Here is a 27910-nt window from a genome sequence, read left to right as displayed (position 1 = left end):
TGTTCTGATTGTCGTTGGATCTTCTGCATCTATTCTACGAATCTACTATGGATTCTCAAGAATCGATGGAAAAAGTGATTTTAACCCACCTCCTTCGTGGATGAATTACTTTTCTCCAAAGTTCTTCAAATAAATCTCAGCCTTCTACTTTTCCTGCAACTCCGGACTGTTAGTTCTAGATATTGTTACTGTTGTTACTGTTTCCAGTTATTTTTCACCTTTAGTGTAATGGAACACAAATTTATCTCTTCGCCTATTTAGGTGCAACACGTTGAATTTATTTAGTTTATGGTTAACTGTGAGTTCCTGGAACAATGATCGAACCGCCATCTATCTTGCTTTTTTTCGTTACAGTCTTCTGGAGTAGCAACCTTCTTATAAACAGAAGCATTGTCTGTGAACAGTCTCACTGAGCTCAAGAGGTTTTCCACTTCACTCTACTCATTCATCTGATACGCAAATCTAATCAGACATCGACTAAAATCATGAAGACCGATCAAAATTAATTTTTAATCGAGCTGCAATTCAGTAACAATGACTGTAGAGGTCAAACCAGCCTTAACTTCTCTACATTGTAACTGCTATCTCGGCATCAAAGTTACTGATAATGAACGAAGTAGAGAGGGTATAAAGTGTAGACTGGCAATGGCAAGAAAAGTGATTTAGAATAAGAGAAATTTGTTAAATCGAAACAGGTGTAAGTGTTAGAAACTCGTCTCTGAAGGTATTTGTCTGGATGTAGCCACGTACGGAAGTGAAACATTCACGATCAACAGTTAAGGGCAAGAAAAGAACAGAGGCTTTTGAAATGTCGCGTTACAGAAGAATCATGATTAGATGGGTAGATCGCGTAATTGATGAGGCAGTTCTGAATAGATTTGGTGGAACAAACTTGACTAAAGGAGGGGATCGGTTGAAATATCAAGGGATTACCATGTTGGTTCTAGAGGGATGGGGGAGGGGGTGACGGGTTTGGGTAGGTTGGGTTGGCGCGGGGATACAAATCGTAGAGGAAGACCAGGGGATGAATACAGCAAGAAAATTCAGAGGCTTTTGGGTTGACGCAGTTATTCGGAACGAAATGGCTTACACCAACTACAGCTGCATGGACCACTATTCGAACTGAAGACCACAACAGAATCCTAACTGGGTCACTACGGAATTAATGGTAGTGCTGGCCTGCGGGCGGAGGACGCATGGAGAGTCAGATTTCGACAGATTAGCAAGCGTGAGCTGAGTACCACCTCACTGTGGCAGGCCAAGGGTCTTGTAAATCGGCCGCGCAGTGTGGAGCTTTCGCCCACCCCACCTCTGATACCGACCATGTAGGCCGTTGGATGACTGTATTGTTTGATCACGGGATGATACCTCGTAGTAAAATTCCTTTCCTTATACTTTATATGACGCAAGGCACAACATGAGATTTCAGCTTGGAGAACCGCCTCAGCAACTAAAATGGTCAGTTTAGAGACAGGTCCTTGAGGCGAGACGTTTTCTCCTGAAAGCACTGAATCTCGCGCAGGGAGTTCTATGAAGGAAGACGGAAGGAGGGGCCCATATGAACGGATCGGTACCTCCCTGCCTCTCCCGAAAACAACAAAACGTTTTCAGACTTCTTTTGCCGCTTGGTGACGCATGCAGAAAACAGGTGCCATAACTTTGGTGGGATGCGAGATTCTGTTCTTTTCATATGGGCGAGAGAGAAAGGCATTGGGTGTTCTTAAAAAACACCGCACGTCGGAGGAATCAAGAAGCTAAACGATGACGTTGGCTCACGGGTGCAGAATCATCAGAACAGAGAGGAAGGAGACCAGTCAATTGGAGATTTTCTTGCAGTTTTTAATGGGAGGAAAACAACAATAACACAATTACGCCATCATACAGGTACGAACAAACTGTTCCTCATTGGAGGACGATGTTTAGATGCAAAAATGAGAGCTGACATAAGGTTCTGTTTGGACAGTCTTTCTCTTAACTTCATCTTTTTGACATGGAGATGGAGTCCAGACTGTTTGCTTTACACTTTTGGCAGCAGTAGTCAGTTTTTGCTTTGCGACTACTTGCCGCCTGAGCGGCCGCATGAACTGGTAGACATGGTCCGCGGCATCCACCTAACTGCAGCCTGCTCACTCACATTCGGCAACTACGATACGAATATCTGGCGGCCTCGGATGGAATGAAGTTCCTTACTATATTATTAAGTTCAAGTAGGCTCACTCATGACTGGACACACGGGCACAGTTGCGTGGCTAATTTTATTCCACTTTCTGGTGCAACCGCACAATAAGTGTTATTTATCTGCGCTCACCTGCACTGATTTAATTGTGTTAAGAATCTGATTTCTACCAATCCTACGTATCTAGTACATACCTTTGCCTAACCTATCTATTTTGCTATTATTTGATAGCATGTTGAACAATGTTCTTTGTCGTGTGTATGATTTAATTTCATGGACTTTTATTTATCACTCGTGCACACTGAACTCTTGTGATAAAATCTGGGCTAATATGGGCCACGTCATTGATCCATAGATAGTGAGTATCTGCAAACGTGTATTAATACTGAGCTATGGAAAAATCACTATCCAAGATACAGTGCTACGGCCACTTCTTTCCATTAACAGACTTAATGAAACTCCATAGCCTTACCTTTTTTTTCTGAACACTACAGTTCTGCAGAACGAAGTTGCTCTCAACGGCCCATCTGATGCAGATCACGAAACTATTCCAGAGAGAAGGCTCTGCTCGATTGGCATTTCGGCAAAGGGCTATTAACACACACTTGAGATACGGCCAGAAATACGTCCATAAGTTTCGTCCCGTTAAGGACGACGTGTTTAGTTCTATCTGCTGGAAGTCCTGAAGCAATTTACAAGTCTCGCCCTATAGTCGGCAACCTCACGTTTTGCTCACCATACGACAGTACGATACCGAACAGAATGCCTTTCAGACGACGAGGAACACGATATCAAGCTGTACACCTTTTGTGTGGCTGTTTGCATCCCATGAGTGAAGAGAGCGAATTGTATTTCTCTAGACCTCTGTTACGGAATCCGTAACCATTTTTACAGAAGAATTTTTCGTTCTACGAAAACATCATACTGCGCTGAACCTGATGGAAATACCTGTCCATCTCAAACTAGCCCATCGACGAACAGTTTTCTGCATACGACTCATTCTTGTGTAGGTTTCTGCGGCCAAAGTCAGTTTACTTAGAGGCTTTCTGGGCTTATTGACGTGAGGAAGGTTGTTGCAACTCGGTAGAAACGTTGGTGCTTTTTAGGAATTTACGTACAGACAAACAAATGACGACAATTTCAGAAAAAATGGTTGATTTATTCAAGAGAAAGGGAATCACAAAATGAGCAAGTCAATAACGCGTTGGACCACGTATGGCCCTTATGCAGGTAGTTACTCGGCTTAGCATTCATTGACAGAGTTTCTGGATGTCCTCCTGAGGGATATCGTGCCAAATTTTGTCCAGTTGGCACGTTAGATCCTCAAAATCCCGAGATGGTATGAGGGCCCTCCCCATAATGATCCAAATGTTCTCAATTGGGGAGATATACGGTGACGTTGCTTGCAAGGTAAGGTTTGTAAAGCACGAAGACAACCTATTCAAGTTGTCGCCAGACACGTGCTCGCTGGTCTTTGGCGTTCAGTTAGAAGCAGGACGCATCAATAAAGACAAATCTACTCTAGAAATGAGATTTTAGGCCGAAGTCGTGTCTGAAGACGCCGCAGACTGCAGTGGGACACCAACCTGACTGTCGCCCGCCATGCAGCCAGACAACTACGGGGTGCGACTTCCTTTCGTAGTAGAACCTCCTTCGTTGTCATCCGTGGTAATCTTACAGCACAACGGCACGTTGTCGATATTCTACTCACTGTTTTGTTGTCCTTCATGGCAAGCTATTCTGGGCTCACTTTTCAGCTAGATAATGACCGCCTGCACACGGCGAGAGTTTCTACTGTGTGTTTTGTGCTTGCCAAACCCTACCTCGGCCAGAACGGTCATCGGATCTCTTCCCAACTGAGAACGTTTGGAGCATAATTGGCAGGGCCCTCCACCCAGCTCACGATTTTGACGACCTAACTCGCGAATGGGACCGAATATGGCACGATATTCCAACAACTCTATCAATCAATGATAAGCCGAATTACTGCTTGTATAAGGGCCAAAGGTGGACCAAAGCGTTAGAAATTTTCTCAAATTGTGAAGTTCTTTCTCTTAAATTAATCATCCGATATTTCTGAAATGGTAACCATTTCGTTTTTGTGTGTACGTATATTACATCTAAAGTTTCAGTTCCACGCGGATAATTACTTCGTGGTGAGTATTTTCTTCTTTAAGAAAAATTCTCTCTCTCCTCCCGAACAGGCCGTTAAAGCCCAACGGTACCGACGGGCCGCCGTGTCATCCTCAGGCCATAGGCGCCACTGGATGCGGATATGGAGGGGCATGTGGTCAGCACACCGCTCTCGGCCGTATGTCAGTTTTCGATACCGGAGCCGCTACTTCTCAATCAAGCACTTCCTCAGTTTTGCCTCACAAGGGATGAGTGCACCCAGCTTGACAAAAGCGCTCGGCAGACCGGCTGGTCTCCTAATTAATTTTTGTGGTCTGACGGGAACGGATGTTACCACTGCGGCATGGCCGTTGTTTTCTTCTTTAAGAGCAAACGAAAATTTGTGCCGGACCGGGACTCGAACCTGCATACCCCGCTTGTCGCTACCGGTTGCCCTCCGTTTCGTCTTCAACTTCGTCTATCCGAGAACACTTCCATGAGCTACCCATACTTCCACTGGTCCTTGTGCCTAGATTCCCCGGTTCTAGCATTAGACTACCGTAATTTCTGCACAGGTTTTGACACATTTTACCAATCGTCTTATGTCACGCCATATCAGGGGAACGCGACGGTAGGAAAACAGTGTCTCAACCTGTATGAGAATCATGATAGTGTAGTGCAAGCACTTGGGAATTGTAAACAACGGGGCAAATGGAAGTTTGGGTCGCTGCCGGAAGTGTGATCGACAGCCGTAGCTGTTTTAAAGGAGACCGCTCGCGACAATTGGGACATTAGAGCCCCGGACCTTGTCTAGAACAAATTTTCATTTGTTCTGCAGGTGATGCTGAACCATTAGGACAGTTTGCGAATAATTTCGTTACGTGACTTATGGTCATATGAAACAATTTTCTTTTTTTATCTCGTCTATTCTCCATTTTCTTCATGTAGGTTGTTCATTTCCTGTATATTTGATGCGGTCTATTCCGTGCCAGTTGAGCTGAACGTACCTTCTGGACTGATATCAAGATCTGCATCAGCTGAGCTGTTGAAAGGCATACCGCTCCCCAAAGAACTCAGATACTCAAGATAGTTAAATGTCACACAACGGACTTTAATTAACACTATTAAAAACTAAGTGACCTTAGTTTAGTGCTTAGTTTTGAGATTTGGTTATAAATACTCCCGCAATTCAGTATTAATAAATGGCATGAAAAACAGATTCACTAACTATGAAACCATAAACCTGGTCGAAGTGGACCCATTTTTCATCACAAAATATTTAGTGTTCACAGATTAAGGAGGACATTATACAGGATGCAATAGTAACAGGTATAAGGGCAGATACTTTTATGTGTGGTAACTTAATGCGTACACACATCAGTGTGTTGGTTGTTCTTCTCTTCGGCCGGCCGGGGTGGCCGAGCGGTTCTAGGCGCTACAGTCTGGAACCGCGTGACCGCTACGGTCGCAGGTTCGAATCCTGCCTCGGGCATGGGTGTGTGTGATGTCCTTAGATTAGTTAGGTTTAAGTAGTTATAAGTTGTAGGGGACTGATGACCTCAGAAGTTAAGTCCCATAGTGCTCAGAGCCATTTGAACCATTTTTCTCTGCATCAAACAGTCATTTAATAAACAAGTCACAAACTTTACGACAGGATGTTTTCTGCACGGTCTTAACTGCACCACTACGTGAACTACGCCTGTCAATAGAGACTATAGACTACCCGTTTTGCACCCACATGTCCACACTTCAGCACCTGATATGCTGCCCAGGAGAAAATACGAATTAATGGCTTGATGCTGCCACACACACTGGGACGTTCTGACGAATCTAAGAAACAAATAATTTCTATTACCTACAATTCTTGTCCGCCTGCTTAGTTGGTGGTAACGTGCTTGCCTCCCGAGCAGCGGGCTCGGGTTCGATTCCCGGCGTGTTTGGAGATTTTCTACCCTCGTGGGCTGGGTGTTGTGTTGTCCTCATCATCATTTCATCCTCATCAAGTGCACTCAATCCACCCGACGTGGCGTTGACTGAAATAAGACTTGCACTTGGCGGCTGAACTTTCCCGGATGGGGCCTCCAGCCCAGCAATGCCATACGGAACTTTGACAGAAGGACTTAGCTGTAAAACGGCCATCTATTTTATTCGGCGAGTCTCTATTTTTAGCATTCTGCTGCACTCTTGCATTGTGCACTGTTTTTAAAGCACGTAGAAAAAATTTTCTACTGTCGCCAGACCGGTGCTTCAGCGAAAACGATATAGGCTGGCAACATACCTGCCAAATCCGCCTGAGTCAAAATCTTCTCCTAGTGGTATGTGTGTTTTTCATACGTCACCCTTGGACCCTAGAGAGTATCGCAGTGGGGTCTCTCTGCTCCCGTCTCCTGGCCTTTCTAACTGCTGGGTTTTGCAAACCTCCTTTAAAACAGGCGAAAAACCCAATCACAGTATAGAAAAGGAAACTAAGAGATGTTTGGACCATACAGTCACAGTTGTGAAGCTCTTAATAAAAAATAAGTTGATTGGTCTAAATATTACTTTAATCGATGATTAATTGGATCTGATTATTAAAAAACGAGAAATGTCTGGTCGGGATCAGTTTGAGGCGACTCATAATAAATGCGTCCACGGAATGCCATTGCTGTACAAAGGTGCGCGGTATTAGAACGGCACGTAGTGAATTGTCCACCACCAGAACTGAATAGTCAGCGCGGAATAATGACACGAAAGAGGCCCGAGTTCCAATGCCGGGAGAGTTGGAAACTTTCTCCGCTTAAGGACTGGGAGTTGCATTGTCTTCGTCATGATTTCATCCCATTCGACACTCAAGTCGCAGGAGTGACGTCAAGTAAAATCACTTACACCAGGCGACCGGTCTACCCGACTGGAGGCCCTACCTGCAAGCACATTTACATTTAGCCGGTGAGTTAAAATACAACCTCCGGGGATCATCTCAGTCCTCTTGGTCTCTTGTGGAACTATGGTCTCTGCCGTATTCGTGTCTTTAAATGAACATCGGACAAGCTGCTCAGATTACTAAGTGATGTCCTCAGATGTTATGCGGGGTAATGGAAACAACTGCACAAAAACACCGAAAGAGATTACCTGGGTCTCTTCCCCTGCCTCCTCACACGACCGTCACCTCCCCCTCCCTACTGTAGGATTAAATGAATTCTGGCGTAAGAGAGCATTAATCCACATTACCATTTCCTTTACACATGGATTTCTAAAAAGTTTAATCAGTTACACAATTCAACGCCATTCGTACGTGTCCAGCATCAATCAGCAGGCACAGACTGTCTTTATAAACGCTAATGCAATTCCAGACTGAATCTATCGCTCTACAGTGGAAACTTTGATTCATAAGTATTGTCGGTGACTCGTATGGTATGGTCCGCCAGGAAGTTTCACTACTGCAGTTTCTAGAGAAAGGAAGTCTCCAATACGATGAAAAATTAACTTCAAAACCGTGATTCATCAAAGAGTTAGCTTGAAAGTGGAAAGTCGTTTATATGTGGTTGATTCAGTTTTCTCGTGAGCAGAGGACTTTGCAGACAATCGCATCTAACGAACTGCCTACCGGATGCTGTGGGCTATCGGAATTGGAAGCGGAATGGAAAGTAGAAGGAACATTAATATCAATTTTCCGCTCCGAGGTCGATTTACGGCGGTAAGCTCGCCTATAAATTAGAAGTCCCCTATCATGTTTAATTAGGCCCATCCTATCATTCGTAACTTCTGGGTTTTACCTGAAGCAAAAATTGTCTAGAAGCCCAAGTTTCTATAGTTTCTTCTTCTTTTATTTTTGGAGTTATGTGATCGTCAACTGAATGTTTCATTTGAATACCATGGGCGAATAATACACTTTCTCGTATAGGAAATGGTATTCCTTTCCTTTCCTCTGATCTCTTAAACAAAGAGTTGGTGTAGTGTTTAAAGCGCTCTACTATGATTAGGGAGGCGTGGAGTGCAAATTCATATCCATCATCTTGAAGTTCGACCTTAGTTTCTCCAGGCGTATACAACTTCAGATAACTTACGCACGGGAATGCAGCCGGGTGACGTCGTCGGCAACCGTCGATATTTCGACGGGAGCAAACCCTGCCATTGTCAAGACAGCAAGTAAGCGCTGTGCAAGCGAATATAAAACCTCGGTTTTCACAGAAACTCTGTAAAGATCACACACACACACACACACACACACACACACACACACACACACACACACACACACACTGTAAACACCAGCGCCATCAAAAACCAAAGTTAACCGATGTCAGAACTAATCGACACTTAAATTAATAACCAGAGGATGAGAGAGTAAGATCCATGCAAAATTTAAACAAAACCCACCATCTCAATTTATAACGTTACTTTCTAGAGATGGTATTTTTTGTTTAAATTTTGCTTGGACTCCTGCTCCCTCACTTGTCAAAAAATAAAGGGACAGAGTTTATGTTACCTCAACTGTTGAGTATATTAATTTCACTATCGGTAACTTCTGACACCTGTCATCTTGTTTGTTAAGGCGTCAGTATTTACAATGTGTGTGTAAGTGTGTGTGTGTGTGTGTGTGTGTGTGTGTGTGTGTGAGTGTGTGGGTGGGTGTGTGGGTGTGTGGGTGTGTGGGTGGGTGTGGGTGTATGTTTATGGAGTTTCTGTCAAAACCGGGGTATTAAATTCGCTTGCACAGTTACAGTAGTTTTGCCTTGAAAATGGTAGGATGTGCTCCTGCAGAAATATCGGTTGTGGACGACGTCACCTGGCAACATTTACGAAAGTTGTCTGAACATCCTGTAGGTCGTTTTACATGGTGATTCTAAACAACGACAGGCCATCTCATCTGGTGCTCTGTCTTTAATGAAGTACGTTCAACGAGATTAGTCCAATATGTGTGACAGGAAACATAGGCGCTTTTCTGTAACTGTATATCGTGTAGAATGTGATAACTTTCCAGACATATATGGCTTTGATAGACGTGAAAATGTTTGATTAGCGAACAGAATCACAAGTACAGCCGGAGACTGAAACGCAATGATGACGGCGAAGACGTGTTGCGACATGGATTTAACGACACATGGAAAGCGATCCTGATCTATGACAGCTCATGCGCCGTTCAAAATTCGAGTAAACAGTAGAAAAGCCGAAGGGCTGCAAATATCGCTCAAAACTGTCCCAGATGGCTTCCGTTGCAGTGAGGTCACATGTCCCGGCGGATCACATAAGCACTTTCATGTGTCTGGAGTTATTACGAAACCGTTTTAACAGAATTCGTCTGAGACGGAGTAGCGGATTACTTAGCCGAAAATAGCCTCGCTGATGTCATAAGCGAACAGACGGATGTCATTCTGGATCAAATACGATTTCCCGATAGAAGTTACTTAGCACTGAAATGGTAAATAGTTTGCTGAGTTGGAGTCCCTCTATCCATTAGAAGCTATGGTCATACGGCCACACCTTGTTACGAAACGTTGCTGTACACTGCACTGACTGTAGAAAAGGAAAGGAAAGCTTCTCAGTTCCGGCAAAGACGGGTCATTCGAGCCGCACCGATCGCCGCGTTACCAATCAGCCAGTGGCAGCACTTAAGATGCGGTATGGAGGAGGCATGGGGGTAGCACACCGCTCTCGGCAGCTGTCGGGTTGGCAGACCTGGAGCCAATATTATTCGGTCAGGTAACCCATCAGCTGCCATCACAAGGCTGAGTGGACCCACTTCCAGTTCTCCCACCGAGAAAAAATGCTCTGGCAGTGCCGGAGACCAAACCCGGTTCCTCTGCATGGCAGCCATCTACACTGACCAATCGACGTCGGTGACTGACTCTGGCGACATTGGTTTTTCAGGGATCGTAGTGCACACGGTACACACTTCACATGGTGGCCAAGTGGCGACACGATCTCAAGGATGCAGTTTCCCAAATATCAGGATGCCTCGATGTGCCTCTTTCCCATCGTGCTCTTGACTTTCATAGCGATGGCTAGTATAGGGTCTGTAGGCGTCACAGCACCTGATGCTCCACATTATTCCATTCGCCATTGTGACGGGTATGCCTTCTCCACATTAACTTCAACCATGATTAGTTCGCTGAGTGGACGTTTCTATAATTTTGGTTCAGTCAAGTATAAAATAATATCTTATTAGTGTTGTTGATTAGTAATACAGAGTGCACATAAAGTCCGGGAACACTTTCAATTATTTGTTACACAAGAACCAAACATTGTACAGATGTCATACATATTGCATTTTGAAGATAAGCCGGCCGGGGTGGCCGAGCGGTTCTAGGCGCTACAGTCTGGAACCGCGTGACCGCTACGGTCGCAGGTTCGAATCCTGCCTCGGGCATGGATGTGTGTGATGTCCTTAGGTTAGTTAGGTTTAAGTAGTTCTAAGTTCTAGGGGACTGATGACCTGAGCAGTTAAGTCCCATAGTGCTCAGAGTCATTTGAACCATTTTTTTGAAGATAAACTCTGAAAGTTTTTTAGAAACATTCGATATGTGAACCATGAGTGACCCGGCAGACGTCAATACGGTAATCGAATTCTTGCCATACCCGTCCCAGCATGGCATCGTCGACTGTGACAGTCGCTTCCCATATTCTCTCCCGAAGCCCTGGTACATCACGTGGTACAGGCGGTAGATACACCAGATCTTTAATGTGTCCCAACAGAATAAAGTCACACGGAGTGAGATCTGGTGATCGGGGAGGCCATGTCATGAAACAGCTGTCCCCTTCTGTAGGATGGCCGATCCATAGATGCGGCAGCTTCGTGTTCAGGTACCCACGAACTTCACGATGAAAATGTGGTGGAGTCCCATCCTGCTGAAAGATGAACGGACAGTCCGATTGCATTTCAGGCATCAACCACTGCTGCAACATATCCAAGTACGAATACCAAGTGAAAGTGCTCTCGGCGAAGAAGAATGGCCCGTACAGGTTTCGACGTGACAAGGCACAAAAAACATTTACCTTTAGGGCTCAAATGGCTCTGAGCACTATGGGACTCAACTGCTGTGGTCATCAGTCCCCTAGAATTCAGAACTACTTAAACCTAACTAACCTAAGGGCGTCACACACACCCATGCCCGAGGCAGGATTCGAACCTGCGACCGTAGCAGCAGCGCGGCTCCGGACTGGAGCGCTTAGAACCGCACGGCCACCGCGGCCGGCTTACCTTTAGGGACTCACGCTCAAATTCAGTGCAATTATGCGTGTTCACTTTCTCATTAGTGTGAAAAGTGGCTTCGTCGCTAAAAATTAAGCGATCAACAATGCCATCCCCATCCTCATTCAGTTGTTGCAACTGCGAACAAAACTCAAAACGCTTGTCTTTGTCATTGTTATTGACCTTCTGCACTAGCTCCAATTTGAATGGTTTCATAGACAGCTTCTGTCGCAGGACATTCCACACTGTCATTGGAGCCATTTCGAGTTCATGGGAAACACAACGCACCGATTTCTTTGGACTCCTCCTGAATGTCTCCCGAACGCGCTCCACGTTCACTTCACTGACACTGGGACGTCCGCTTCCCTTTGCCGGTCACAAGCAACCAGTCGTAACGAATTTGTTCTGCCAGTGGTAAATGGTCTTTCTAGTTGGTGGCTTCTTACCGTACTTGTATCTAAAAATCCGTTGAATAGCTGTAGCAGACTTGTTTTTGTCGTACTCCCAACACACAGAAAGTTCGCTCCGCACCTGAACTCGCCATGTTTGCGACTAGCGCTGACTATCGGCAAATTACCAAAGTAAGCTGTGGCCGTATACATGGAAAAAAAAAAACTTTCACGGTTTCTCTGCAAAATGACGTATATATGATATCTGTACAATGTTTGGTTTTTCTGCAATAAATAATTGAAAGTGTTCCCGGACTTAATGTACACCCTGTATACACTATTAGAGTTGGATCAAAATATACATGCTACGGTCGCAGGTTCGAATCCTGCCTCGGGCATGGATGTTTGTGATGTCCTTAGGTTAGTTAGGTTTAACTAGTTCTAAGTTCTAGGGGACTAATGACCTCAGCAGTTGAGTCCCATAGTGCTCAGAGCCATTTGAACCATTTGATTTTTCAAAATATACAGATTTTATATGAGAAGGGTGTAATTCAGCGTTTACTGATACCGTCTTCAACAGAGTCTCCTGGTTGAAAGGAATTGCTCTAGCTGCCTGATCGATATTTTATTTTCCACTGATGTCGTATGTTTATTTTTCGTAGGATTTTGAATCACAGTCCCTTAACTTTGTATGTTTAGGATGTCAACGTGAAGGAACTGTCTGAATGTGTAATGGCTATTCTATAGTTGAAATGCGATGAGATGGTCTATTTATTTATTACTAGCGAACCCAGAAATGCTTCACAATTGACAAATATGTATGTAAATCTTCCCCTCCCCGCTTTCTGTCTGTCTACTCCTCCTCCTCTCTCTGACCATGTTCTCCTCCTCCACCTCTACGTCTCCTTCGCCTCCCTCTCTCTGTCCTCTGTCCATCTCCTCCTTCCCTTCTCTATATCTATATCTATCTTCTGCAAACCATGTGAAGTCCTGTAAAAGTATATGTCCCATTGCACCAGTTACTAGGGTTATTTCCTGTACCACTCCCTTATGGATCGCGGAAGGAAAGATTGTTTAACTGCTTCTGCGCGTGCTGTAATTAATTTAATCTTCTTCTCACGATCCCTATGTGAGCCATACCCAGGGCGTTGTAGTATATTCCTAGAGTCATAATGTAAAACCGGTTCTTGAAACTTTATCGGTAGGCTTCCTCTGCCAGTTCAGATTCTCCAGCTTCGCTATGACACTCTCCCACGCGTCAAACAAACCTGTGACAATTCGCGCCGCCCTTCTCTGTATACATTCAATGCCCTTGTCAGTTTCTACGAGTTCGCCGACTCCAGCTGTGGCTACCTACTACGTCCATGTGCTTCGTCTCCACCATCTAACTATTCTCTAACCTTGAGCCTGGTTTATTGTTATTTCAAATTCGGATTTCGTATAGTATTCTAATCGTAAGCTGATAAGTCATAAACTGAACTTCCGTATTTTCTTTGAAAACCGACACTAAGGAAGAAATTGAAACAGCATGCTCTTATGTGTATAGTTTCTGTTTCTAAATCTAACCAATGAGAAAGAATGTGTGAGGGTGAAACAATTTGCTTAGTGGTTTAAATGCTTAGGTACCATAGTTGAAACTGTCTGCGAGAAAGATAACAAAACCACATTTATTCACAGTAGCGCACTACACATCATTTACTTCCTTATATATGATTATAACAGAAAATCTATGCACTGTTGTTTGAAAAAATATATAGTCCATATCCGTCTGAATGTTCATTTGCGTATCGTGTAAGAATTTGAGGTAAATCGGTCAAGAACTTTTCAAGATTTTTGGTAATAATGTTAAGCAATGACTAGTCTACATACAGTAGTACAGCTATATATTTATTTATATACCATATTTATTAAAAATACGTAAAGTTTTCTTACAGAGTAGTAGAGAAATGTGAAGCAACCGACACAAGAAAATTTTGAGATTTTTTTTACAACGTTTCTCTGTTAAGTGATATATATATATATATATATATATATATATATATATTTGTATATTACATATACTGAAAAGGATATTGCACATGTGCGCCCAAATTTTTGTTAGAGAATTGTGTAAAAATTTGAAGTAAATCGCCGGCCGCTGTGGCCGAGTGGTTCTAGGCGCTTCAGTCCAGAACCGCGCCGCTGCTACGGTCGCAGTTTCGAATCCTGCCTCGGGAATGGATGTGTGTGATGTCCTTAGGTTAGTTAGGTTTAAGTAGTTCTAAGTCTAGGGTACTGATGACCTCAGATGTTAAGTCTCATAGTTCTTAGAGCCATTTGAACCATTTTTTGAAGTAAATCAATGAAGATCTTTCTGGGATTTTTGGTAACTATGTTAAACAACGACTTGTCTTTACCTCTATATTACTATCAACCAAGTTTTGTACGAATCGCATTTGGCAGTAGGACTTGGTGGCTCTTATTAAAAGGAAAATTAAGGAAAACAAATGGAAACTTATTTCGAATACCCAGCATCGCATGTATGGGCCAGCTGTTGCCAAAATTTACGACGGCAGGTATCTGTACAGTTAGTGAAGCGATTGATTACTGTCCTCACCTACAAGCGTAATTTGCTAGCTCTTTTATAGCCAAGTCTAAAACAAAAACATGTCCTTTTCTAGAAGCCGGTTGTTTTGCAGAATTCCTTAACTTCGTCTACTTCATGGTTCCCGATACTGATGTTAGATTTATCGCTGACCTCATTTCTGCTTCTCCGCATTATTTCGGTTTATTTTCTTCTGTTTACCCTCCTCCCATATTATGTGCTCATTTGACTGTTCATTCCGGTTAATAATTCCTGTAATTCTTATCGTTTCACGGAAAATAGCAATGTCATCATCGAACGTAATAAATGCTATCTCTTTACCCTGGCTTTAATGTCACTCTCTAAAATTTCTTTTATTTCGATCAATGCTGTCTCTATGTGTAGATTCCGCGATAAACTGACTCCACAGACTGCGTCGGCGAATCGACTGATGATCGCATTCTGATTTATCATAATTTTAACCTCTGCGCCAATGACGAGCGGCTATCCCCTTTGGAACAACACGTGTGTGAGCGTGATTGGCCAGAGAGAACACGCAGGCTTACCCGCCAGTGTTGTCAGCAGCAGTGGGAGGGAGACAGAGAGGCCGCCATCCATCACCGCTCTGTATCTTATTCATCGACGGCAGTCGCTTAAAGTTACGGCCGCCTGTCACGACAAATTGCCACAGACTGCTGCGGTTAACACATGAGCTGCGCAGGTAGTCAGGCCCAGTATACCCCAGAGAATGCTATTCTCAACACGCACTGCACGTGTAAAGGCATGAAGTGGTATTTCAAAGTCGAAATGGGTGACCACACTAAAATCATTCTGGATATATTACAGCTTATCTCATAAAATACACTCTAAGACAAACAAATAATTATAGTGTTAGAAAAAATTGGAGGATTTATGTGTCTTCGCTAGACATCAGTGTCCATGTCGAAGCGGGACTCAGTTCTACTCCAGTCAATGAGACTCCAGACCGAAGACGTGTCTGGAGACGCCCTGGACTGCTGTGGGATACCAACCTGAATTTCTCCCGCCATACGGCCCATAGCGAGCGATGTGGCGCAGTGGTTAGCACACTGGACTTGCATTCGGGAGGACGATGGTTCAAACCCGTGTCAGGCCATCACGATTGAGGTTTTCAGTGATTTCTATCGCTCCAGGCACCCGCTAGGATGGTTCCTTTGAATGGGCACGGCCGATTTCCTTCCTCATTCTTCCCTAATGACCTCGTTGTCGACTGGACGTTAAACACTCATTTTCTCCTCCTCCATACGATCCGACAACCAGGAGTGATGCTGTGGTGTGCCATTTCTTTTCATAACGGGATCTCTTTGATTGTCACCCACGGCGCCCTTGCAGCACACTGGTAAGTCGACGATAATCACTGCCCTCCTTTGTTACCCTTCATGGCAAGCCATCCTGGGCTTACATTTCAGCAAGATGATGCCCGCCCGCAGTTTCTACTGCTTTTCTTCGTGCTTGCCAAACTCTACGTAGGAAAGCAGAAAAAGTTTGTAGCATGATGCGCAGGGCCCTCCAACCAGTTCAGCATTTTGACGATGTAACGTACAAGTTTGATGGAATTTGGCAGGATATCCTTCAGGAGTTCATGCAACATTTCTATCGAACATTGCCAAGCCGAATAACTGTTTGCATAAGCGCCAGAGGTGGACCATGACATTACTGACTTGCTGAATTTGTGAAGCTGTTTGTCTTGAGTAAATCGATCAATTTCACTTAAAAAAATTGTAATCATCATGTACATCCACCGATTTCCGTCTCATTCGGATAATTTCTTCATGGTTCGTCGTTAATTTTTTATTTTTAGAGTGTATAAAACATATTGCGGAAACATAATCGTAGTTTGAGAATCATTTCTTAATTGAAATGGGGCTGTTGGTCGTCAACATAGTGTATGTTATTCTGTGATGCATGCATGTCCGAAGCAACGTTGCTACAGTACAAGCATGTCACAGGCACCCCGGTTCCCCGCTACTGTTTTATGAAAGTGTTGGCGTTGATGATGTTAGAGACGGAGTTAAAACGGCCGTGTGATAAATATTGTTTTAGGGATGTTACTGAAAAAATTGTCCGTTTACATTAGTGCACAAATTGGGTCAAACAACCACGGGTTTTACGAATGATGGCTGCAGCTTCAGCCAAACGGGCCACCAGCTCTTCTGGAGTGTCTGTTGGTATCTCGGACATCAACTGCTTCATATCCCCCCCCCCCCCCCCCCACTCCCCAGAAATAAATCCATAATAGATCAGCAACGTCTGTAAAACAATTGTCCTCCTATGGCAGTTTGAATACCTCAACATTACCGGCATTAAGACATTCAAGAACCCCTGGAGGGGAAACAGTACACCTGTGACATTTTTACCACCTAACAAAAGCGTTTATTTTTATCTCCTCCAAACATTGTCACATTTTATAGGTGTATTTTTATTACATCTATATACAGGGTGGTCAGAAAATGTCTGAAACGCTTGTCGTGATGTTGTAGGGCAGATTGTACTGAGACATAAATGTTTAGAAAAAATGCGATACGTTGCGCCGTTTCCGAGTTATTTAGCATTGAATTTAGCCAATCGGGGCGTCGCGCGCTCACATTCAAGCGGCCTGCCAGAGGCGGTATTGCCCAACGAGTGCTTTGTCTCGTTAGCTGAAACTTGAATTCGCGCGCGCAACGGCATTATTGGCTAACTTCAATGCTAAATAACTCGGAAACGGCGCAACGTATCGCATTTTTTTCTTCATATTTATGTCTCAGTACAATCTGCCCTACAACATCACGACAAGCGTTTCAGACATTTTCTGACTACCCTGTATATGTATTCAAATTAGCTACAATTCAAATGTACCAAGTGTGTTTTTTTTATTTTACTAATTTCTTTGTTTCGTCTGTAGCTGCTATAAAAGGTGTTACAACACGCCACGAATATATTCCACGGTATTGTCGAAGATAGTTGAAGAAAGAAATTTAGTATACAGACTCTCACCGGGAAAGTTCACACACAGACGCTACAGACGCAGGTGGTACGAAAACCATGTCAATAGCACATATCGCCACCTGAGTCACTGTATAATGTGGATAGGTGTATAAATAACAACAAAGGACTGGAGAATTTAAACATAATCTATGATATGAAGGAAACGAAACTAAAAATAGACCTAAAATGAAAGCATGCACATATTAATATTGTAGTCTAAAAGATATATACATAAACCGTTTGAAGAAATAGTCTCTATTATTCCACCTAAAGCCAGAACTTAAAATCACATGTAACCACCAGCGGCATGATGGTGCTCTGGCCACACAAAGCACGAGACCTCCTAATCTGTTAAGTGGAAACTCTTAAATATTTTTAAATAAATCAAGTGTTACTAATATTCTAAATATTTATTCTTCGTGTCTACGTATTTGCAGTTCTCTGCGAGTCGTTGTGTGTAACATGGCCGTGTATGAGGTAACTTCGTCGGTGCGTCAGAAACAGCGTGCTGAATCGAGTTTCGAATTCGAAGAGTTCGTCCACACACGGAGCACCCTCCCCTTCAGCATGACAATACCAGAAAACACACGAGCGCTTCGACATCTCCAACAATTCTGCGTCTTGGATTCACTGTCATCGATCATCCTCCATATAATCCCAAATTGGCTCCAACCGATTTTAATGTGCTTGCAAAACTTAAAGTGCACCTTCGAGGACTCCACTGTGATAGTGATGACGCGGTACAAGCAGACAAGAGGTTGTGGCTCCGTTAACAATGTCAAACATTCTACAGCGACAAAATCAACAAACTGGTCTGTCATTGGGAGAAATATGTTCGCCACCAGGCTGACAACGTTGAAAAATAAATATGTAGACATGAAAAACAAGATGTAGAACGGTAATAACGTTTTTTTTCATTTGAAGAGGTTTAGTACTTTTCAGATAAAAAATTCTGAGGCATTACTTTCCAGCACGCCCCGGTAGATGTCTCCAGTGTTGTACCTCATCTTACACGGGCTCACTCCCTCGAAGAAACCTAGCGTCCTGCAGGCATTTCAACGTGCAGCGTACAGATGTCTTGCGGTTTTCAGTGCAAGACCACAACACTGCTCTTACTACGTAAATTCTCAATTGATTCGATTGTGGTTCCCATCGCAAAATCTTTAAATGTTCCCGAAATAAGAAACGTTCTTCTAGGCGCTTTTTGCAGTACTTATAAGTTATCAAATATTTTTAAACACTTTGCTGATAGAACCGGAAATAACAGCCTCACGGTACAGTTTAATCACAGTTTACAACCACAGCACAGTATCTAATGCAATTTAGTACAACAAGCTAACGATAGACATATCTAAGTTCAAGGAAGTTACATATTTACATATTATTTCTAGATCTGCGGGTTTTTTAACGTGAGACACCGAGATGGCACCTTGGTTTGGACGTTCGTCTTACGAGTACATTGCGGAGCAGAGGCTTGAAAATCTTCATCCAGCTGTGTCTTCACTAAATTATAGTAGCTAATATCGATACAGTTCCTTTTTAAATCGACTCTGCGGATTTCCTTCTCCATCCTGTCCTAATCGGAGCTATCATTCTCTAATGAACCCATCGTCGACGAGAAGTTACACCGTAATCTCCCTTCTGTGCCACAGTCAACGGAACTACAGAACGATTTTATCCAAACAAACCAAAAAAATTCGCTGGCATAGATTGGTTTCCCAAACTGCAGCCATTATTTGTGCGATAAATGGAGGACGTGTAAGTTTCTAAGAAGAATCTCGACTAATGTTTCGTGATTAGCATAGTTATCAGTGTCTCGGAAGAGACACAGGGAGATCAGCAGTGACAGGGTTTCACGACAGGATGAGGTTTGTCATCTCGTCTCTCCAGAAAGGGGTTCCTCCAGCGCGTCTGCGCCCTTGCCTCCGTCGACTGGGAGATGAGTTCTCGCGTATCGCATTCCGCCGGGATGGGGACGGAAAAAAGAAAAATCTAGGGACAGCAGCGAGGCATCTGATCTGCCCGTCGGCTGAGAGCTCCCCCGCAGACAATATGTTGGCAGCCCCTCCTCGTGGGGCTCCACCCTGTTTTATTTTAATCCGCCTCGTGCCGTTTTCGTATCGTCGCAATATGACATAGTGTTACGCTTGACAAAAGCGGGAACCATCTTGTACAACATTCACCAAATTTTCTAGCGTACGTAACAGAAAGTACACCAGTTAACTTGGAAGGTCGAGGCGGAGAGCTGGAAGCGGAAGTACCAGACAAAGAAAAAATTTATTCCAATGAGTTGAATTATTTTATTTTAAACTCCAGTACTGCACGAAAACAGTAAAATGTACACAAATTTATAGCCGAGAGGCTTAACAATAAATACAAGTAATCACTTGCCAAAGCGACGCGTAAGGAATTAAAAACAGCTTTTTACGCAGACAATTTACAATCACGAGCTGGCTTAGGTCACCAATGCTGAGCGAGCAGCCCCGTCTGGTAAATTATACAATTTCACAGAGTAAGCTGGCCTTACGTGGTAATTACAACATTTAACGGCAATTCTCAATAAACATGGAATAAAAGGTACACAATAATAAATATATAAAAACAGACACAACTTCAAATTATACAAAGAATATGTAAAACTCCAAACTTTTCAGAGCTATGAGTAAGGGTTTATAGAAATCTGATAATATTTAAATGAAAGATGTATTAAAATTTCAAACGCATAGGAGAGGGAATGATTAATGTCAGCAACAAGAGATACTTAAAGTACGAGGGAAGTTATGACGATAAAATTAAAAACAAAATGGTTCAAATTGCTCTAAGCACTATGGGACTTAACATCTGAGGTCATCAGTCCCCTAGAACTACTTAAACTTACCTAACCTAAGGACATCACACACATCAATGCCCGAGGCAGGATTCGAACCTGCGACTGTAGCAGCAGTGCGGTTCCGGACTGAAGAGCCTTGAACCCAGATAAAATTGATTGTTGTTTTTCACATGGAAACTTTACTGCCAAAAACAAATACACAATGGCATCATGCTATGACAGTGTTGAAGAAACCACCCTGGCAAAACGCGGTGCCCTGTGCTGCAAGGAACTGTCGCACAGCCTGCTCCATGTCAACATCGGCTTATGGCAAGGAAATGACGTTCTGAGAGTGCGTCTTAAAATCAAGGGAACATTATGAAAATCCGATGGTGCAAGATCTAGACTGTAGGCCAGGTGATCCAGTCTCTTCCCTTCACTGCGATGAGTCTGACCCTGCATGAGCCTAGTTGTGCTTGGTTTTGCGTCGTCATCCAAGAGCACAAGGTCTTAAGAGCCCTTGTCTCTCTCGCCAAATGGCGGACCCAAGTTTGGCGATAGTGTCGCTGTGGCGTCCACATTGATGGTTCCTCGCTGGAGGAAATCAAGGAGAATCACACCTTTCCCATCACAGAGCACTGTGCCCATAGTGCTTCCTGCGGAGGGAGATAATTTCGAGTTTTTTCCCGACTGGCGAACAAGGATGCTTCCACATCGATGAGGCGATTTTGGATTCTGAAGTGAAGTGTTGCACCCATGCCTCATCGTCTGTGAGCTGAACAGATACTCTTTTCCTCTCGTTCTTACAGCATCCGGTGATCGAGGCTGATTCCCATTCTTGCACTCTTGTGATCCGGGGTCATCTTTCTCGCCACTTTACGGTAACCCAACGCTTCATGGAGCGTCATGTCTGTGCACGGCCAGTACGGTGTGGACGCCAAGCCTGGCATAGTTATGTGCCTGTCCGCCAAAGCCATGTACCGTACACTAGCAATGCTGTTTTCATTCGTGGATGTGGAGGGACGCCCGCTTCGACCTTCACACTCCTCACTCTGACTTCATCCTCTTAATATGCAAAACCAGATACCAACAGTTTGACGAGGCATAACCTCTTCACCATACACCATACACAGTGTGTAGGCGTTCATGGACGACAGATGCACTACTCTCACGTGTCCATTCATACTGGGTAACGGCACGTACTTCCATTAGCGACCACGTTGTCAGTACACGTCTGTCTGTCATTGTAATGCATACTGGAACAGCTTCTGGCACATCGGTCTGCTTCTGCTCTCTCTCTCTCTCTCTCTCTTTCTCTCTCTCTCTCTCTCTCTCTTCCTCGGCGTTGACGCCCCATTCGTCACTGAGCCAGCAGTGGGTCTGGATTCGCATGGTGTTTGGTTGAGTCACCTGGTGTACCATCTTCTCTTATTTCGAAACGTCCCTCGTAACACATCTCCTAGAGTGGATACACATATATCAACCAAAAGCAATGGCAGTGGTTTGCAGCTCTACAAATTATAATGAAAACTCAGCTAGAGCTAGAGCGTACTGCGACGAGACTAAAGAAACCAATGGAGCCTGCAGTTGCGAATAACTTTACGTAAGTTTCGTCTCATCCACACACACGTAAGTCACTCACTGCGGAGAACAAAAGAGCAAAGACGTATGTTTAGAGGCTTCTCATCAAATTAACTGTGTTGCATGGTCCCGTGGCAGCGCAGAGGACGAATCTGCCAACAGCTAGTTCCATAGAAGCATCTGGCGTCGATCAGTCAGTAGTCCGAACATTCAAACTAAGGCATGTCTCCTCAGATACAGCATACAGAGGGCGTCCCCTCCAAAGGGATAGTGTGAACTGCGTGGTGCACGGGAGCAGCTCGGCACATACGCAGATCAGCGGCAGCACGAAGACTCCAAGGCACTCGAGGAGAAGTCAAAGCCTGGCTGCTGAGCAGAGCTCTTCAATTGTTTGGGCAGAGGTATCAGACGCCCACTAGCGGGAAGCAGTGATACTGGTTGCTAACAAGGAGGCCGCATGACACTAGGATTTTTGTAATTTTTTATATTTAAGGCACGTGAAATTCAGAACTGAAATATCAATCGTCCAAAGGAGATCGGTGCAACTCTAAAAAAATGCTCGAGAAAATCAGCTTTGAAATTTTCTGAGAACCTTCATTTCATTAATTCACGCCCGATTTTGTCGATAGGCCACATGACTCTGAGGTAGAATACTCGCCTGCAGCGAGGCAAGCTAAATTTCACTCTGAAATCTGATGCTTAATCATTCCAGATATTTATTGGTTGAATCTAGGCCATTCCTCGATACATGTTCCCCATATGCCCTTAGTTAATGACGTGCTATGACTCATAATCTCTCTCTCCAATTCTTAATATTATTAAAACTGTGATCTATATTATAACCATAATGTGCTTTTCATGTACTGTGCCCCCATGATAAATGTCTGTGTCACCCACTGCACATAAAATACTGTTCTCCAAACATCGAAATATAATAATGATTACATCCACCAAATAATTAAGTAGGTGGGCTGCAATTGCTACTGTGAGATGAAAAGGTTGGCACAGGAGAGGAATTCATGGCGGGCCACATCAAACCAGTCAAAAGACTGATGACATAAAAAAATGTACATACATAACTGAATAAAATTTTATGAAAAAAGGAAAAAAAAGAGGTTGGATTCTCAACCGATGCACTTTTTAAGAGTGGTGCATGTTCTACGAAGGTTTCCGTGAAGAGTGAAATACGTGACGATGAAGAAAACATACACAAAAAAATCTGTGCTGATCGCGACGTCATCACTGGTTCGAGTCACGTTTAAGTCATAATTTTTTTCCTGTTTTCCGTTCTTGACGAATACGTATGCCATTTAGATACAAAATTCATCACATAAAATCTAAGTAACACACATATAATTGTTATTTTTATGAATATTGCACACACAAAATAAAAATTCTTAGTTACCGATCTTTTATGAAAGATTGTTAATAAAGACTGTTTGAATAAAAAAAAGTACAAATAACCTTTTGCTCCCATCTTTATCTATTTTCTCCTTTATGGAAACTCTATTAGAAACATGGCCATTATTTTAAAAAAATTTTCGGGCGGAAATGGAACGGAGGCCGCCCAGGACGCAGGCGAGCTTTGGACCACAGAGCCACTTTGCACAGCGATAAATCTGGCCGTCAATTACTGTATTAAAGACTATAGAAAAGTTTCAAAGTCAATTTTGTCGAGAGTCTTTGAGAGATGCTTCGACCTGCTTCGGGTTATTATTTGAGTTCTGAACTTTACGTACGACAAATATAAAAAAATTACCAAATTAGACTCCCATGCGGGCTCCTTGTAAGTAATAGCGATACCGACATGATTAATGGAACACTGCTTAAAAAATACCCATGCTCTTTCAACGAGAGTTAAATTTCAATCAGAACTTCAGCAATATTCCAAATATGGTATGCAACTTTTCGACATACCTAATCGACTTGGCAGAGCTATTGTGGTTCCTATCCGTTTCACTGTACTGTAAATTCCACTCAGTGCAATGCTGTGTGAAGTCGATAAGGGCAACATTCAGCTCAGTGGTAACTTTTGCAGCTGGCGTCCTCTCATTTTCCGTCAAATCCTTTACAATGATCGTCCGTCACGATCATTCAGCACACAGTTTCTTCCGCGTTGTGACTTAGGGAAAGTTGTTTTTCCGCTTTCCTTGTATGCTGAACAAATCGTCGATACAGTGACTCTTCTAACAACATTTCGACTACGCTGGTTACAGAAGCTCCCATCACACGACCGGCAACAGCTTGTCCACGTTCGAGTGCACTAAGTTCCGTCAGATACACTCACAACTACACAGTAGCCTGTTCTGACTACAACTGACACATGCAAAACATGAAGGACGCTGCACAGATACCGTTCGTGGTCAAATACACAGCGCATCTTGCAGGCTTGTCTGGCATTTGATTTATGTTCGGGGATGCATTTCTTGTGGTGTCCCCACATTCGGGTTCAACCCTTGCATCTCTAAGCAGTCAGATGTGACCAATGAAGCCATTCTTCTCCTAGATGTACAAAATTATTGTCCCGTAGTTAAATCAGTTCAATCCACTTATAATACTGTGCGACAGAGCTTAAAATGAAGTTATTTCACCAGACGACGCTGACAGAGTTGGAAGACTGTAGCATATCATTCACTTACAAAACAAAAGTACTGTACTGTCGAAATGTGTTGAAAGGCAGAGCAGCCGAGAAACTGTACGAAACAAACACTAATTGTCCTTGTATACACTATACTCTCGCTAATACGACCCTCAGTATCCGACGTCTGAATAATCCGGCACACTTCCAGCTTCTGGTAATTCAACCTGAAATAACGTCTACAATAATGAAATTTCGTCTGTAACAATGTTGTTAGTTAATTACGTTCCTCTACACTTTGAAATTATGGCTTTCCTTACGGATCGTTACATGGCTTCTAAAGGGAAACACGTTATGCTAGACCTCAAGCAGAAACTCTAACTCAGATACAGACTGAAGTGAGGTCATTCGCAAAAAACCACTGTTGCTGGCAACAGTGTTGGACGAGCAACAAGCTCACAGGAATGCTACGATGAACCTGATGAAGAAGAGCACATAGGAAGAGAGAACAAGAGGATATCTCTAACTGTTGGTGCTGAAGAAGGAGACGTCTTCCTGGAGTACATTATGCAACAATTAGAAACATGGCAGGCCCTGTGAAATGCTTGTAAAGCCGTTTTGTGATAAAGCATACTGCCGTCGCGTGTCATGATTTTGACCACTAAAACGTTGGGCCATTTCGCGTTAAGAGTGTCGAGTTATAGCAATATGTATGTACACACTCAAGGACTAAGTTTTCTGTGAAAATGAATGTATTTTTGAATTTAATAAAGTACAATCCCTATGTGTTTATACTAAATTTAACACACTCTCAATAATCCGGCATTTCCGCTAATCCTGCACTCACATGTGCGATAAATGGCCGATTTAGCAAGAGTCTAGTGTACTCCCAAAACTGAGAAAACACTAAACACTTTATTACAGTCTAAACGAAAAAGAATTATGTCATATTTAGGATTTGTACCGCCGTTCACAGTCCAATTCTCTTGCCCCGCACTTGATTATTAAGTTTACCCATACGAAACAGCGACCTGTCAATACGCCGGACTCAAACACGAAGGGAAATATTAATTACCTTTTTGCTACCGTAAACTGCCATGTTTTGACGGGATAAAACTTTGAAAATAAAAGTGAACAGACACACTACGCACGAAATAAGTTCGGCAGAAATGGAATGTTCATTCTGACGTAACAATCAAGTCGAGTGAAACAGAGGATTCTGCAGGGTGAAGTACATTGGTTCAACAGCGATCTCACAAAAACTTGTACGTAATAAAAAGAAATTTAAAGGGAAAAAGATATTTACTTACTAACCGTAATAAAATTCACGCCCATTAATTTTGATAAAAGCATTATAACCAAATTCTGTATTTCAGTGTATGTTAGGATTGATTACAATTTGAATTTTATACAAAACGAACTAGTTGTGGATGTGAGTTATTAATTCGTACTTTATTCGTATTTTCAAGAAACAGTGCCAGTTCTGATATTGATCACGTGTAAATGAATCAAAAATCTTCCTCCCTCATTTCTGGAGTTGTTGAATTAGCATAAATTTCATCATTTTCTATTAAACAAGACGTGAACAGGTCATTTTCTTACCAGTTAAGTCTATAAATATTCTTTCTATTCAGGCGACAGTTTGTAATTTACTTAGTCGTGTTCTTTTGACAGAGCTCAGCAATATCAATCTCAGTAATATCATACGGGACAATTTACAAAATGAAATGCTTCCGGACAGTGTGAAAAAAAGGAAAGTTCAGGGTTTTACATTCCACAGGCGACGAAATGCAAACTCTGATAGGACGAAGAAGAGATAGGTAACTGGATGGGTCCTTTCCAAAGGAAACGTCCTGGAACATCTCTTAAGCGATTCAGAAAAATCACGAAAACCTTACCTAGAGCTCAAACAATGTACAGAATCCTAGTCCTCTCAAAAGTGTGTTAACCACTGAGCGATCTCCTTTAATAGATACTATGGAACTGATGCCACAAACGAGTAATAGAGGCTTATGTAAACTTTTGAAGTTCCACATCTCAAATTGCCATGTTTTCGTGTTTTCAGCGTGCTTGACGAATACACTTTACGCAGAGGTGAATCTTCATCTAATTTACAAACATCTTTGCTTACGACTAACCTATCTTTTCGTAAAAATCACAGAAAATACAACACCTTGTCACATTAACTGTACTGTGTAAAGTTTCTGCGGGAGGAAGGAAGTTTATAATTCAGCATCAATCAATGTCGAGATAATTGGACATGAGCACATGCTTGCTCTGGATCTGGAAGGAAACAAATTAACTGCAGTTTATTCAAAAGAGCAGCCAGGGGGTCTTGGGTAACTATTGAAAACCTAAATCAGGAAAATCATTTGAAACCAAGAACCGCAGCTTCTTATTAGGCGGCTAGTGCATTAGGCGCTGAGCTATATTGCTCCTGAGGTAGTTATCGTCAGTCACACTTTGTTAAAAACAGAAAATTAACCATGCACGACTGCAGTTTCACGTAAATACAGGTACTCTTCAGTTTTTAAAGGACATCACGGGAAAAGTTTATACTGGACTATCTTTGGAGTTTGAAAGTAGCATTTGTCTAACCCCCAGTGATATGGTCCCTATAATTTGCTGGTATCTGTAAAATAGCCCATGGTACACTGTCAACTAACTGTCTGACCCATCACTATCGCCGGCCGGAGTGGCCGAGCGGTCTTTGGCGCTACAGACTGGAACCTCGTGACCGCTGCGGTCGCAAGTTCGAATCCTGCCTCGGGCATGGGTGTTTGTGATGTCCTTAGGTTAGTTAGGTTTAAGTAGTTCTAAGTTCTAGGGGACTGAACACCACAGCAGTTAAGTCCCATAGTGCTCAGAGCCATTTGAACCATTTGAACCATCACTATCAATTGCAGATCTCGATCATTCCACTAACCACCAATTCGTTGAATCAGTTTCTAATATACTTCTCTGTTATTACGTTTATTTAAGGTTGTCATTATTTCCGTACTTTCTGACTCTCAAGCAAATTATCACTATCCAATAACCCAACTGTAGTATACGAAAGGTCAAATAAAATCTATTTTTAAGAACTTTGCGCTAAATGCTGTTGTGTGCAAACATTTGCTTCTTGGAAAGGAGGAGAACGTTCACTTGTTAATAAGAAATGATAAGGGTTTGAATTACTGTTTGTATTTGATACCTAATTTATGTCGCATATAACAACAGCCAGACCTGTAATTACAGTTTATGTTACATTAAAATAAAATAATGCCAGCATTCGGGGAGTTAGCTCCCTTAGGTACGAGGTCGTGAAACTTAGTGGCTCTGGCCTTCTGCGAGATTACAAGCAGAGACGTAATTCCCCGATGGAGATCCCTCGCTCGCCTGGGAGTGCTGTCGGCTTTATGGCGTCACGCAATGAGCTTTTGGGCGACTGGCAAACAAGAAATTACGTTGTGTCTCTTGGTTACCTAGGAGCGCATAAAGACGTAAATCAGTTTCAGAAGTGCTACCTTGTAACAACGAAAAATTTAT

This window comes from Schistocerca piceifrons, chromosome 4 (genome assembly GCF_021461385.2).
Source record: "Schistocerca piceifrons isolate TAMUIC-IGC-003096 chromosome 4, iqSchPice1.1, whole genome shotgun sequence".
In the NCBI taxonomy this organism is placed as follows: Eukaryota; Metazoa; Arthropoda; class Insecta; order Orthoptera; family Acrididae; genus Schistocerca; species Schistocerca piceifrons.
The sequence above is the reverse complement of the archived record's forward strand: the minus strand, read 5'-3'. Positions refer to the sequence as shown.